Genomic DNA, 16978 nt, shown 5'->3' with positions numbered 1-16978 from the left:
CCTACTCCAATTGGCATACTGCCCCAACAGATCCACAGATGATGCAATCTTTATTGCACTCCACACTGCCCTTACACACCTGTACAAAAGGAACACCTATGTGAGAATGCTATTCACTGACTACAGCTCAGTGTTCAGCACCATAGTGCCCTCAAAGCTCATCACTAAGCTAAGGACCCTGGGACTAAACACCTCCCTCTGCAACTGGATCCTGGACTTCCTGACGGGCCGCCCTCAGGTGGTAAGGGTAGGTAACAACACACCCACCACGTTAATACTCCACACATGGGCCCCTCAGGAGTGTGTGCTCAGTCCCCACCTGTACTCCCTGGTCACTCATGACTGCATGGCCAGGCACGACTCCAACACCATCAATAAGATTACTGATGACACAACAGTAGTAGGCCTGATAACCGACAACGATGAGACAGCCTATGCGGACTTGGTCAGACACCTGGCCATGTGGTGCAAGGACAACAACCTCTCCCTGAATGTGATCAAGACAAAGGAGACTGTGGACTACAGGAAAAGGAGGACCGAGCACACCTCATTATCATTGACAGGGCTGTAGTGAAGTAGGTTGAGAGCTTCAAGCTCCTTGGTGTCCACATCAACAACAAACTATCATGGTCCAAACACACAAAGACAGTCGTGAAGAGGGCACGACAAAGCCTATTCCCCCTCAGGAGACTGAAAAGACTTGGCATGGGTCCTCACCTCCTCAAAAAGTTATACAGCTGCACCATTGAGAGCATCCTGACTGGTTGCATCACTGCCTGGTATGGAAACTGCTTGGCCTCTGACTGCAAGGAACTACAGAGGATAGTGCGTACGGCCCAGTATATCACTGGTGCCAAGCTTCCTACCATCCTGGACCTCTCTGGGATATGTGTGAAGCTAGCGTCCCACCTGGCCAAAAGACAGTGAAAATGCAGAGCGTCAAATTCAAATAAATGACTATAAAAATCTAACTTTCATGAAATCCCACATGCAAGATAATAAATTAAAGCTGCACTTGTTGTGAATCCAGCCAACATGTCAGATTTCAGAAAGTCTTTTCGGCGAAAGCAAACGAGGCTAGTAACTGAGGATAGCACCCCAGTAAGCAAAGAGAGAGAAGCATATTTCAACCATGCAGGCGCGACACAAAATGCAGAAATAAAAATATAATTAATGCCTTACCTTTGATGAGCATCTTTTGTTGGCACTCCAATATGTCCCATAAACATCACAAATGGTCCTTTTGTTCGATTAATTCCGTCGATATATATCCGAAATGTCCATTTATTTGGCGAATTTGATCCAGAAAAACACCGGTTCCAACTTGCGCAACATGACTACAAAATATCTCAGAAGTTACTTGTAAACTTTGCCAAAACATTTCAAACTACTTTTGTAATACAACTTTAGGTATTTTTTTTACATAAATAATCGATAAAATTGAAGAAGGGATGATCTGTGTTCAATACAGGAAGAAAACAAACTGTACCAACTTTCTGGTCAGTACCCCCTGTATATAGCCTCGCTATTGTTATTTTACTGCTGCTCTTTAATTATTTGTTACTTTTTACTTATCTATTTTTTTACTTAACAGTTAATTTTCTTAAAACTGCATTGTTGGTTAAGTAAGTAAGCATTTCACCCTAAGGTCTACATCTGTTGTACTTGGCACATGTGACAAGGTAGATTTGATTTAGGGAGTTTCTCCCATTCTTCTCTGCAGATCCTCTCAAGCTCTGTCAGGTTGGATGGGGAGCGTCCCTGCACAGCTATTTTCAGGTCTCTCCAGAGATGTTTGATAGAGCTCAAGTCGGGGCTCTGGCTGGGCCATTCAAGGACATTTAGACGTGTCCCGAAGCCACTCCTGCGTTGTCTTGGCTGTGTTCTTAGGGTCATTGTCCTGTTAGAAGGTGAACCCTTGCCCAGTATGTGGTCCTGAGCGCTCTGGAGCAGGATTTCATCAAGGATCTCTCAGTACTTTGCTCCGTTCATCTTTCCCTCGATCCTACTAGTCTCCCAGTCCTTGACGTTGAAAAACCTTGCCATAGCATGATGCTGCCACCATGCTCTACCGTAGGGATGGTGCCAGGTTTCCTCCAGACGTGGCACTTGGCATTCAGGCCAAAGAGTTCAATCTTGTTTCTCATGGTCTGAGAGTCTTTTAGTGGGCTGTCATGTGCCTTTTACAGAGGAGTGCTGCAGAGATGATTGTCCTTCTGGAAGGTTTTCCCATCTCCACAGAGGAATTCTGGAGCTCTGTCAGAGTGATCATCGGGTTCTTGGTCACCTACCTGAACAAGCCCCTTCTCCCCCAATTGCTGTTTGGCCGGGCGGCTAGCTCTGGGAATCGTCTTGGTGGTTCCAAACTTCTTCCATTTAAGAATGATGGAGGTGTCGTGGAAATTCAGTACTGAGAGAGACTTGGTCTTGGTAATTTCTTCAAACAATCATCTTTATTTAATATTGATTAATTATTGCAATAATGAGACCGTCAGCCCACCAGTTTTGACTGACTGCACTGAGAGTCTAGCCGTTACAGACGATGCACAGTTTTATTTTAGCTGATACCAAGATTGCTTAGTCAGTCACTTCTAACCTTCCCATAAGCCACCTTGGTTATCTACACAGGATGGTATTTTATTTAGTTTCCCAGAGGCCAGGAAGATGAGACAATGAGGCATTGTTCTTAACTCTTCCAGGCTCTCTCTATCTCGAGTCACACACACCACATCTTGTCTATAGAATGCTAGCTTTTAGGTTTTTATCACCAACACAAATCAATTGTCAGCTTCAAGCTATCTCTAGTACAAACCCATGTCCTCAACACCCAGACTAGCTGCAGGGTGCTAGTGTGGAGACCATAAAATACAGCATTTACAGGACAGAAATATCTTACTGTTCGTTATGTAAATAATTGTTACATAGCCAAGAAATATGGTGAATACATCATTTTCCCCTCACAGAGGCCACTGTTCTTGGGGACCTTCGATGTTGCAGAAATTGTTTGGTACCCTTCTCCAGATCTGTGCCTCGACACAATGCTGTCTCGGAGCTCTACGGACAATTCCTTCGACCTCATGGCTTGGTTTTTGGTCTGACATGCACTGTCAACTGTGGGACCTTATATAGACAGGTGTGTGCCTTTCCAAATCATGTTTAAGCAACTGAATTTACCACAGGTGGACTCCAATCAAGTTGTAGAAACATATCAAGGATGTCTGGGTGGCTGGCCTCAGACAATCGAGCAGGTAAAGAATCTGGATGTGGAGGTCCTGAGCTGGCGTGGTTATACGTGGTCTGCTGTTGTGAGGCCGGGTGGATGTACTGCCACATTTTCTCAAATTTATGTATGTATGGTAGAGAAATTAACTTTCAATATCTGGCAACAGCTGAGTGTCGAGTCAAAACTGCACATTTAAGAGTGACCTTTTGTCCCCAGCATAAGGTGCACCTGTGTAATGATCATGCTGTTTAATCAGCTCATTGATATGCCACACCTGTCAGGTGGATGGATTATTTTGGCAAAGGAGAAATGCTCACTAACAGGGATGTAAACAAATGTGCCCAGTATTTGAGAGAAATAAGATTTCTGTGCTTACGGAACATTTCTGGGATCCTTTATTTCAGCACGAAACATGGGACCAACACTTTACATGTTTTGTGTTTATATGTTTCAATATAAAGGAAATAAACTTTTCTATTGAAACGTGTACAATTAAATTGGTTAAAGAAGTCTCAAATATCCCTCATTTGTATCCCTGTAGCTTTAAAGTTGCAGCAAAGTTGGTTCCCGTTTGTCACATTTGCATTGCTCAACCAAAAACCCCCTAATTGATTGGTTGACAAATAGTGCTACCCACAATACAGGTGATGACTGCATATTGCTGGGAAGAAACTGCAGTTACTTGAAGGAGAATATAAAAAACTACATGACCTTTCATCACAAGGATTTTCTGAAGTTTATGAATGTCGAAATATAGGTGCAAGTCAGTTGGTTTTTATTCCGATAATGTAACACTTTGAAAGGCAGTGACATCAATCGTTGGTCACCGCCAGAGACTGAAGAGGAAGCAAAACACCCCACTTGCTGGTTTAATTGAAGTCAATTAACTAAATAGACCAGACCCAGCTGCTATCACATTAGGGTTTGTGGGAGAGCCATTCCATTAAGTAGACAGGAACTGACTATTTTTCCACCCTAATGGTAAACACCCTGCATGAACTCTTCATCTTTGTCACCACCTTTCAAAGCATTTTCCATTATGGGGACAAAATGTAGCTGCTCGAACACAGCCATTACCTTAATATGGTCTTAGATGTTGAATACCAATCCTACTTGCCTAAAATTGCAGATAAATATTGCTGTAGATGATGGATAATAGGATGCCTCTGGTTACATTTTCTGCTTGGGCAAGAGTTTGTATATTACTCATTGACATATTGCAGGAGGATGTGTTATTCTCAGATTGCTGGTGTTAATTGTTGTCTGCTGTAGGGTGCATGACAGCGTATGGTATATTGTCCACACAACTGAAAGACTGGTACGGCATTGCAATTGTCAATTACAGAACATTACCCAATAGCATAACGTCATTTGACAATTTATTTGATTGATTACATGTTTGAACGGTTAGTCGGACTGCTTGTTCTCCAGCAGTACTCGGTCTGTGGTCTGGAAGTCCAGGACCCCCCAGTTGAGAACGTTTCCAGGGGTGAAGATTGCATGGTTAGTGTACCTTTGGATCTCACAGGAAGACCGCATGTTGTCCCACATGTGGACATCCGTCAGCAGGCCAATGAATGACTGTTGCCGGTCGAAAAGCCTTCCTTTGATGGCTTCAGATTGGAGGAATGTCCTGGTGCTGGGTTTGCCATCTAGCCACATCTGTCCAAGGTCTGTCGCAGAGGCGCAGAGAGTGCCAGGTGTTGAGGCTGTAGTCCTGGCCATCAAAGATTTCAGCGCCGTTCTTGGAACATTGTTCGATCTCACCTGCTACCGTCCTCTTGAAGATGACAAAAGCGTCATCTATAAGTGTGGCAAGGGAGAACAGGATGTGGTTCCTTCTGAGATTTGTGAAAAACCTGGAGACACATGTAGAGGGACAGGGAGAAACCTGGTGAGAAATGGTTATGGTTCATGCAACATACAACTTGCAAAAAGTTAAATTTGTTTTAATAAGTTGAACATTAGTCAATGAAAAAAAACTTCAGTTTGTTTTCAGTGTGTGAGATTTCTCTCTAAGTCATTAGTCTCACATGAGCTGTGTCGGTCTCTTGTGGAAAGGTCAACATTTTTACCTGAGGGGTCTGCAGACAGATTGTAGTGAACAAATTTTTCCTGATCAAAAAAATCTTTCATTTCACCTTTGGTCTATGTAGTCTTAAATAGTTACATTTCACCCAACTTAGAAAAACTGCTACAAAGTGTGCACTCTAGCGAGAGCTTGTAAAATGAGCAAACAAAAGCCCCAACATTACAAAATAAGTGTATTATTTACTGTCACATTTCATTACCGTTATCAGTGACTATATTACCACAAGCACTAGTAATAAGTTCTCCATATTGGGTAAGGATAATTGTAATTAATTTAAATTAACTGTTTATATTACAGTGTAATGCACTGCAGAACAGAGAGGAGGAATGTTAGTTTGGTCGGGTATAAGTCATGGGGATTAAGGAGAGTGAGGACTGGTGTGGAGGCTGATTGGCAATGAGTAGCAGCTCATGCTGAGGTAATGGAGGAGTAGTGTTCAAGGCAGCTAGTTGAGAGTTACGTTTAAGTCTGGTCAATAGAGTCAGTTAGGGGACCCATCTTTGTATGTTTCAGTATGGCATCTGTGAACAAGGACAGTGCCATTGAGGCCATCTCGTTATTAAAGTAGTAATTTTCTTCTTTTGTATTTGAAAAAAGTATAAAGCTAATATTGGTGGTGGAAGCCCCCAATGGCAATGTCCATACAAAACGGGTTATATCCTCTAAGTTCATTATTAGCACCATCTATTCACTTTTTCTGTTGCATAGCCTGCCCTGTATGCTATTAATCTTCTACTTGCCGTAGAACCGGTGCATGTCTAGGATGTGTTTACCCTTCCCAAATCCTAACTTTTGAAACACTAGGGCAATAAATGCTAAACTGACTTCAGTGCCAAGGATACACTTCATCCTGCACTTGGGAATATATTGTTTCTCTGTAGATGGATAACAGACATAGGTTCTCCCTGGATGAAGTGAATGGTTTCAAACATTCATTTTTTCCTGAAGGCATACTGTGTGTGTCCATCCCAAATCGGACCCTATTCCCTTTTTAGTGCACTACTTTTGACCAGGTCCCATTGGGGGTATGTGGGGGGTAGTGTTCAGAGATAAAAGGCTGTAGATAATTCCAACTGCCATGGAAGTGTCTAGTCTTCAGAGGTGTAAGGATAATAATTACTAGAAGTGAAACTAGGATATTTTGTCCAGGGAAAGTAGTGCACTATATAGAGAATAGGTTGCCATCTCTCTCATCCTGTTTCACTGACAGCAGAAGAAATGGACAGCTATCTTCGAGTGAGATAAAGATAGTTTTGACAAACATGGACAGAGCTTTTCTGTTTCCTGAGGGTTGCTGTGTCCGAATACCCAAGCTAGCGTACTACATACTATGTACTCATCATGGCATACTATTTAGCAAGTACCGTTTAGTAAAAAGCATGCAGTATGCCACAGCCTCAATGCAGTAGCGGCTCCTGACTGGCTGAGTAGGTGGGGTGGGGTTGAGTGAGGGTGGATCAAAATTCAACAGACATCAATTGCTAATTTCCAATTCGATCAATTTATCTAAACTCTAAATAAATAGACTGGAGTTATAGGCCAACTCAGGCTGGTTTAGGTATATACTGTAGTCCATACTATATATATGTAGCCCATTTATCCTACTTAAAAAGACTGAAGAAAGAAACAGATAATTATGTCCAATTTCAACATACAGTACCAGTCAAAAGTTTGGACACCTACTAATTCAAGGGTTTTTCTTTAATTGACTATTTTCTACACTGTAGAATAATAGTGAAGACATCAAAACTATGAAATAACACATATGGTAACAAAAAAAGTGTTAAGCAAATCAAAATATATTTTATATTTGAGATTCTTCAATGTAGGGAACCATTGCCTTGACAGCTTTGCACACTCTTGGCATTCTCTCAACCAGCTACACCTGGAATGCTTTTCCAACAGTCTTGAAGAAGTTCCCACATATGCTGAAAACTTGTTGGCTGCTGTTCCTTCTCTCTCCGGTCCAATTCATCCCAACCCATCTCAATTGGGATGAGGTCGGGTGATTGTGGCGGACAGGTCATCTGATGCAGCACTCCATCTCTCTTTGTCAAATCGCCTTTACACAGCCTGGAGGTGTGTTTGGGGTCATTGTCCTGTTGAAAAACAAATCATAGTCCCACTAAGCACAAACCAGATGGGATGGCATATTGCTGCAGAATGCTGTGGTAGCCATGATGGTTAAGTGTGCCTTGAATTAAAATAAATAAATAATCACAGAGAGTGTCACCGGCAGAGCACCCCCACACCTTCTCCTCCATGCTTCAAGGTGGGAACCACACATGCAGAGATCATCCGTTCACCTACTTGGTGTCACAGAAATACTCATCAGACCAAAGGACAGATTTCCACCGGTCTAATGTCCATTGCTCGTGTTTCTTGGCCCAAGCAAGTCTATTCTTCTTATTGATGTCCTTAAGTAGTGGTTTATTTGCAGCAATTCTACCATGAAGGCCTGATTCATGCAGTCTGCTCTGAACAGTTGGTGTTGAGATGTATCTGTTAGTTGAACTTTGTTATGCATTTATTTGGACTGCAAATTCTGAGGGTGGTAACTCTAAAGAACTTATCCTCTGCAGCAAAGGTAACTCTGGGTCTTCCTTTCCTGTGGCGGTCCTCATGAGAGCTAGCTTCATCATAGCGCTTGATGGTTTTTGCGACTGCACTTTAAGAAACTTTCGAAGTTCTTGAAATTTTCCGTATTGACTGACCTTTCTGTCTTAAAGTAATGATGGACTGTCGTTTCTCTTTGCTTATTTGAGCTGTTCTTGCCATAACATGGACTTGGTCATTTACCAAATAGGGCTATCTTCTGTATACCACCCCTACCTTGTTACAACACAAGGACAGAGTTTTGGAAACCCTGGAAAGCCTACAAAAGTAAAACAATCCATATGTTCAAATCAAAAGGCCTGATTAACATGATATCAGTAACGCAGTCACATCCTGAGTCCCAGGTGCAGACACATTCAGAAATCAAAAGAGGGTTTGGTGTTTAGTTTAAAATCTCTGATGAAAACCAAGAGATTAAGAAACACTTTTCAATGAGAAAACAGAAATCCACTTTAGGTTAAAAAATAAATACATTTAAACGTATATTTCAAAGATATAGACGTAAAATGCTACTTGTGATCATTTTAAGGAGAAAAACTTACATTTGAACACCACCACAGAAGCTTTGCTATTCGTTATCTTCCCAATTAAGTAGCCTAGGTTTGTGGTTTGGCATAGGAACGGTCTGGTCTTTATTGTGACCTATTTGTTGATAAGACATTTGTCTCATTCGATACTCTGAGGGTTGACAATATTCCCAATACCCATTTTTAGATGCCTGCTATTAATCCACCTTCCTATGCAAATACAAAATCTGCATGGGAGCAAGACATACAGTTGAAGTTTACATACACCTTAGCCAAATACATGTAAATTCAATTTCACAATTCCTGACATTTAATCTTTGTAAAAATTCCCTGTCTTAGGTCAGTTAGGATCACCACTTCATATAATAATGTGAAATGTCAGAAATCATTCTCTCTACTATTATTATTTCAGCTTTCATATCTTTCATCACATTCCCATTGGGTCAGAAGTTTACATGCACTCAATTAGTATTTGGTAACATCGCCCTAAACAATTTCAACTTTGGTCAAGCATTTTGTGTAGCCTTCTACAAGCTTCCCTCAATAAGTTGGGATAATTTTGGCCCATTCCTCATGACAGAGCTGGTGTAACTGAATCAGGTTTGTAGGCCTCCTTGCTCGCACACACTTTTTCAGTTCTGCCCACACATTTTCTATGGGGTTGAGGCCAGGGCTTTGTGATGGACACTCCAATACCTTGACTTTGTTGTCCTTAAGCCATTTTGCCACAACTTTGGAAGAATGCTTGGGGTCATTGTCCATTTGGAAGACCCATTTGCGACCAAGCCTCAACTTCCTGACTGATGTCTTGAGATGTTGCTTCAATGTATCCACAATTTTCCTTCCCTCGTGATGCCATCTATTTTGTGAAATGCACCAGTCTCTCCTGTCCCTCCAGCAAAGCACCTGTCCACAATAGGCTGAGAGAGGCTGGACTGAAGGCTTGTAGGCCTGTTGTAAGGCAGGTCCTCACCAGACATCACCGGCAACAACGTCACCTATGGGCACAAACCCATTGTCGCTGGACTAGACAGGACTGGCAAAAAGTGCTCTTCACTGACGAGTCACGGTTTTGTCTCACCAGGGGTGATATTCGGATTTGCATTTATTGTTGAAGGAATGAGCGTTACACCGAGGCCTGTACTCTGGAGCGGGATCGATTTGGAGGTGGAGGGTCCGTCATGGTCTGGGGCAGTGTGACACAGCATCATTGGACTGAAGGTTGTTGTCATTGCAGGCAATCTCAACGCTGTGCGTTACAAGGAAGACATCCTCCTCCCTCATGTGGTACCCTTCCTGCAGGCTCATCCTGACATGACCCTCCAGCATGACAATGCCACCAGCCATACTGCTCATTCTGTGCGTGATTTCCTGCAAGACAGGAATATCAGTGTTCTGCCATGGCCAGCGAAGAGCCCGGATCTCAACCCCATTGAGCACGTCTGGGACCTGTTGGATCGGAGGGTGAGGGCTAGGGCCATTCCCCCTTAGAAATGTCCGGGAAATTCCAGGTGCCTTGGTGGAAGAGTGGGGTAACATCTCACAGCAAGAACTGGCAAATCTGGTGCAGTCCATGAGGAGGAGATGCACTGCAGCTGGTAGCCACACAGTACTTGTTAAATAGTATACGAAGATGAGTACATAAACTCAGCAAAAAGAAACGTTCTCTCACTGTCAACTGCGTTTATATTTCAGCAAACTTTTGATTTTGACCCCCATTTGTTCAGGGACACATTATTACATTTCTGTTAGTCACATGTATGTGGAACTTGTTCAGTTTATGTATAATTTGTTGAACCTTATGTTCATACAAATATTTACACATGTTAAGTTTGATGAAAATAAACGCAGTTGACAGTGAGAGAACGTTTCTTTTTTTGCCGAGTTTATGTACTCATCTTCATATACTATTTAACAAGTACTGTTTAGTAAAAAGCATGCATTATGCCACAGCCGCAACAAAACAGTAGCGGCTCCTGACTGGATGAGTAGGTGGGGCGGGGTCAAGTGCAGGTGGATTTTTCCAAATTCAACAGACATCCATCGCTGATAATAGCTCATTTCCAATTGGATGAATTTATCTAAACTCTGACTTGAATAGGAATGGAGTTATAGTCTACTCAGGCTGGTTTAGGCATATACTGTAGTCCATACTATATATATGTAGCCCATTTATCCTATTTAAAAATACTGAAGAGAGAAACAGATAATTATGTCCAATTTCAACATATTCATTAGTGAAACCAAAGTGCATGTATAAATGAAATAATATCCTAGTACACACACCAAAACTTTTCAAATGTTAAAATCAGAAGGCTAGTGCATAGACAATCTTGGACAGTTGGTTGCATGGCAAATTCAGAACCGCTGGACAGCAACATATTAAACTAAAACTCTGGGAACGAGATCAGAATGACTGCTGGGTCTTAATCCACGAGTTTTGGAAACCCTGGAAAGCCTACAAAAGTAAAACAATCCATATGTTCAAATCAAAAGGCCTGATTAACATGATATCAGTAACGCAGCCACATCCCGAGTCCCAGGTGCAGACACATTCAGAAATCAAAAGAGGGTTTGGTGTTTAGTTTAAAATCTCTGATGAAAGCCAAGAGAACAAGACACACTTTTCAATGAGAAAAAAACACACTTCTGTTTTCAAAGCTGTAGTCTATCGCAAAAGGCTACTTGTGATCATTTTAAAGAGAAAAAAATGACTTAACCTACTGTCACGTTCGTCATATTGATGAGAATAAGGCGCTGCGGGATAAGCATTCTTTCTTCTTTTAATGAAGGAAAAACACTAAACAAACTAACAAAGAAACAAAGCGAATGTGACACTATATCACACGAGTGCTGACAGGCAACTACACATAGACAATAACCCACAAAACCAAAAGGGCAAATGGCAACCGAAATAGGATCCCCAATCAGAGATAACGATAAACAGCTGTCTCTGATTGGGAACCAATTCAGGCCACCATAGACCTACATTTACCTCGACAATATCAAAACCCCATAGATACAAAAAACCCTAGACAAGACGAAAACACACATACCACCCTCGTCACACCCTGACCTAACCAAAATAATAAAGAAAACAAAGATAACTAAGGTCAGGGCGTGACAGTACCCCCCCACCCCCCACCCTCAAAGGTGCGGACTCCCGGCCGCAAACTTAAACCTATATGGGAGGGTCTGGGTGGGCATCTAACCTCTGTGGCGGCTCTGGTTCTGGACGCCGCCTCCCCTTCTTTACACTGAGACCGCTCTTGTAGTACAGACCCGTGGATTATTGTCTGAGGCTCTGGACTGCGGATACTTGCCGTAGGCCCCGGGCTGGGGACCCTCGCTGTGTGGATCATCGCCGGATGTTCTGGACTGGAACCGTCGCTGGAGACACCGGACTGGGGACCGTCAATAGAGACCCCGGACTGGGGACCGTCGCTGGAGACCCTGGACTGTCGCTGGAGACCCCGGACTGTGGCCCGTCGTTGGAGGTTCCGGACTGTGGCCCGTCGTTGGAGGTTCCGGACTGTGGCCCGTCGCCGGAGGTTTCAGTCTGTGAACTGTCGCCGGACGTTCTGGACTGGGTACTGTCGCAGAACGCTCTGGACTGGGTACTGTTGCCGGACACTCTGGACTGGGTATTGTCGCCGGACGCTCTGGACTGGGTACTGTCGCAGGACACTCTGGACTGGGTACTGTCGCCGGACGTTCTGGACTGGGTACTGTCGCCGGACGCTCTGGACTGGGTACTGTCGCCGGACGCTCTGGACTGGGTACTGTCGCCGGACGCTTTGGACTGGGTACTGTCGCCGGATGCTCTGGACTGGGTACTGTCGCCGGATGCTCTGGACTGGGTACTGTCGCCGGACGCTCTGGACTGGGACTGTCGCCGGACGTTCTGGACTGGGTACTGTCGCCGGATGTTCTGGACTGGGTACTGTCGCCAGATTCTCTGGACTGGGACTGTCGCCGGACGCTCTGGACTGGGTACTGTCGCCGGACGTTCTGGACTGGGTACTGTCGCCGGACGCTCTGGACTGGGACTGTCGCCGGATGCTCTGGACTGGGTACTGTCGCCGGACGCTCTGGACTGGGACTGTCGCCGGACGCTCTGGACTGCCGAGGTGCACTGTAGGCCTGGTGCGTGGTGCCAGCACTGCTGGACCGGGCTGGGGACACGCACTTCAGGGCGAGTGCGAGGAGCAGAAACAGGGTGTACTGGACCCTGGAGGCGCACTGGAAGCCTGGTGCTGGCACCGGTGGTACCGGGCTGGTGACACGCACCTCAAGGAGAGTGCGGGAGGAGGAACAGGGCATACTGGACTGCCGAGGCGCACTGTAGGCCTGGTGCGTGGTGCCGGCACCGGTGGTACCAGGCTGGGGACACGCAACCTCAGGGCGAGTGCGAGGAGCAGGAACAGGACGCACTGGGTTTTGAAGGTACACTAGAGACCTGGTGTGTATAGCCGGCATCAATTGTTCCGGAACTTTAACACACGTTTCAGGACGAGTACGGAGAGCTGACTCAGGTGGCACCAAACTGACAACACATTATTTTATTCCAAATCCGTGCGTCGTCCACCAACTCAACAACTCCCCCATTTCTCTCTCCTCCGAATTCTCCTTCTCCCAGACTGGCTCTGGTTTACTCCTCGGTTCCGCCGACTGCTCCATGTGCCTCCCCCAAATAATTATCTTGGGTTTTCTGTGGTTGCCTTGACTCTTCGTATCATCGCCTTTCCTCCTGTGCTATCTCCTCCTGCTTCCATGGCAGGGTCTTGTCCCCTGCCATTACCTCCTCCCAGGTCCAGGATGTCCGCTCCTCATTCACACGCTGCTTGGTCCTTATTTGGTGGGTTATTCTGTCACGTTCATCGTAGTGAGGAGACCAAGGCGCAGTGTGAGATGAATACATTCCTCTTTATTAAATGAAGAACACTAACAAACTAACAAAATAACAACACGAACGTGACGCTATATAAACACGAGTGCTGACATGCAACTACACATAGACAATAACCCACCACACCAAAATGGAAAATGGCAAACTAAATAGGATCCCCAATCAGAGACAACGATAAACAGCTGTCTGATTGGGAATCAATTCAGGCCACCATAGACTTATAATAAACCTAGACTAACAAACACCTCTAGGTATACAAAAAAAAACTAGACAGGACAAACAAGCACACCCACCCTCGTCACACCCTGCCCTGACCAAAATAATACATAAAACATAGAAAACTAAGGTCAGGGCGTGACACCTACATTTAAACACCACCGCAGAAGCTTTGCTATTCGTCATCTTCCCAAATATGTAGCCTAGCTTAGTTGTTTGGCTTCTTGAAGAGAACTAGGGCCTATCATTTGCAGCCCACTTCTTCCAATGCAATGTGGAAAAGTGTGCATCGAAATCTACTAGATGAAGTGCCGAAATGAGTATAACATCCTGGCATTTAAACCACACTTGATTTTCAAAAATCCACACACTATAAAACATATTTTTGCATACTGAGAATATGTCATGCGTGATCGCGTAGTTTCCCACTATTCGTTGATTTTTAAATTAGTATGACACACACGCACATAAACAAACACATGCCTACACACACACTATCTTGGTTGTCCATCGAAGACGATGATGACGGTGCTCCCCTTGGGGACGCTGGGGTAGGGGTGGGTTATATCTTTTGGTGCTTGTGTCACTTCATCTGGTTGTGGAGGCCGATGCGAGAGCAACACACTGGTGCAGCTGTGTTGGGAGTCGGATTGCATTATCCCAGCTGCGTATTGGGGTGAGTCTCTTGTATTTCATTTGTAAGATAGCGTCTTCCAGGTGCTGAATCCATCTTGCACCGGTATACTGCTTGGTGCACCTGACCAGTGCTAAGGTTTCCAGGCTGAAGGGATTTAGTCAACGTTTATGTTTCTGACCTCCAGCGTGGGGCGTTTGGCTGCATCGAGTTGGCAGTAGAGAACTCAGCGGGGGAGGCGGTGATCAGGCATGTGCATCACGTGGGGACGAGCCAGTGAAGGATTCGTTTAACCATGCTTGCCTCAATGCAGCAAGACTTGGTGTTGTCAAGGATCTCGATGTTGGGTAATCTGTCCTCCCAGGTTAGCTCTAGGATGTGCTGGATTCTAAATAGAGTGTGGATTTTGTTGCCAATGGAGCATGTAGGGGAGAGGGCAGCACCAAGGTAGATGAAATGGGGTACCACTTTGAAGGGCACACTGGGGTACTGTAGATGAGTCAAGCAAGTATTTCTGTTTTCTGGGTATTGACTTGGAGGCTGACAGAGAGGTAGAAGGAGGAGACCAGAAGTGTGTTCCACAAGGATTTGGTTTGTGAATGCTCGTGGCAAACTATGAGATTGTTTTGTACAGAGTTTGTTGAACGTTTTCAATGTTCCATTTCTGTTAGTTCTTGGCAAAATTAAATGGATGTAGCAAGAAGAGCAGCTGTTCTTGCTGGAGCAATTGTGGAAGATTTTTTAAAAGATTTTGTTCCCGATCCTATTGAAGCACCGTTTCCCCTACTAGCAGTTGCTATATATGGGATTGAAGATGAGTCCGGTAGAATACTGAATTATGTGGAGGTGATAATCCCAACATACAGTGACCTCTCCTTTCGGGATCACTTTCAGATGGGTCAGAAGACCTTCCAGGTACTTTGCACCACATTTGCATATTATATTTTGCATGTATTATAATAGAAGTTCTATTTATGATATGTGCATACTCCTCTTTAAACAATTCTGAACGCTGTCTGATTTCCTGAATAAAATAATATCAATCATAATACAAACAAGCCCAGTCTCATTGCAAGGTCGCAGTTGTAAATGAGAACTTGTTCTCAACTGGCCTACCTGGTTAAATAAAGATGAAACAATATAAAAAATAAAAATGATCTAGCTAGCCAATCACAGCTTTGCAGTCTTCATTTGCGGTTTGTTTGGTCAGTAGAATTGCCTCTTATGCAACTGAATTAAAAGAATGATAAAAAAAACATATATATTTCTATATATCAAAACATAGGCAAATACATGATGTTTCAGTGTCCAGATTTAAAAAGTAGTGATTTACCAATTTACCAATCATTAATTAATTTACTAACACTAACCTCATAAATTACAGCCTACTATTTAAGATACTCTGCACTGTAAACCTTTGTAAACGGACTAGCAATAGGCTACTGCTGCCATCTACTGGCAGATTTTACATAGCAATTGTGCAGTAAATCAACAACACCAATGAATAGCAGATTACTCAAGATTGTTAAATGTTCTCAGCTGAAGGACAGAGCTAACAGATTCTTATTTTGCTTTGTTCCAGATACTGTGTGACCTGGCTCCTCTGGTGTCTCATAGAGGTGGACCCATTGAACATAGGGTGTTGGCCTTCCTGTGGCTGATGGCCACAGGAACTCTAGGTAGTGTGCGACAGCCAGCTCATTTTTTACAAACATCTACACAGGGAATGCTGGTTCTACGCACGATGTCAGAGTGTAAAGGACCAGCGACCTCAAGGCCCACCTGGAGACCAACCCAATTCCATCTGCTCTGGGATTCTGCATACGCCCTGAGCGTGGACTTAATTGTCCCATTCAGAAACAACGGCCACCTTGAAGATGAACAAAAGCATTTCAACCAGGTCCACAGTTCAACACGTGGACACATTTAGAGGGCGTTTGGGATACTCAAGTGGAGGAGACTGCTATACTTGGACATGTGCCTTCTTAACAAAGTACCATAGGATTGCCAGTGCATGTGTTCTCCAGAAATTGGCCCTGATCCATGAAGGGATAATGGAGGAAATAACAGTGGAGGTCCCCATTGCCCTTGTCCCTGCCCTTGCCCCAGACCCCCAAAGGGCAGCTGTTCTACAATCACACACACACATGAATACCCAACCACACACGTATTTATGTGTGTGTGTGTTATTTGTGTTAATTAAGTTTCCATTTGAATAAAACATGTTCCAAAACAATTAGTTATTAAAGATGATTAAACATACGAACAAGGAAAATTGTCGGGATAATTCATTATTAGTGTACAATTAAACAATAAATCAATAAATAGATTTAGGCTACTGTTCTTTGAAATTCTGGAGTGGAGCGGTAAACTGTTTAAGATAATTGTTCCTAACACTCTGTGCTTGAACTGTCTGTTTCTGAAGTGTGATGATATTGTCCAGTTTTGCCTCGAGCATCTCCTTTGGTCTTCTTTTTGGGTTGAGAATGGGGAGTGGTGTTGGCATGAGAGTTATAAGGTGCTGTAGCAGAGGGAGAGGATGAGAGTGCATCAGTGTTACTGTAGTGTGCTGTGTGTGGGGTGTTTGCAGAGGTGCTGGGTTGAGTGACAGTGTAATTAGTATTGTGTGCTGTATGTTGTGTGTGTAGTGATGTTGGGGTTGGTGTGGGATGTGAGTGTTGTGTGTGGGAAAAGATGAAAAATGACTGCAGGGTTCACCAGAGAGGACCTCCTCCATGATGGAGTAGAACTCCCACTTCCT

At 44.0% G+C, this 16978-nt stretch overlaps 1 pseudogene; it reads right to left on the bottom strand.

The window, feature by feature from the left end:
• Positions 1-4630: 4630 nt before the first annotated feature.
• LOC124006022 lies at positions 4631-12781 on the bottom strand (annotated as a pseudogene).
• Positions 12782-16978: the final 4197 nt, after the last annotated feature.

Source organism: Oncorhynchus gorbuscha, linkage group LG19 (assembly GCF_021184085.1).
Source record: "Oncorhynchus gorbuscha isolate QuinsamMale2020 ecotype Even-year linkage group LG19, OgorEven_v1.0, whole genome shotgun sequence".
Taxonomy (NCBI): Eukaryota; Metazoa; Chordata; class Actinopteri; order Salmoniformes; family Salmonidae; genus Oncorhynchus; species Oncorhynchus gorbuscha.
This window is presented reverse-complemented; position numbering and strand designations above follow the sequence as displayed.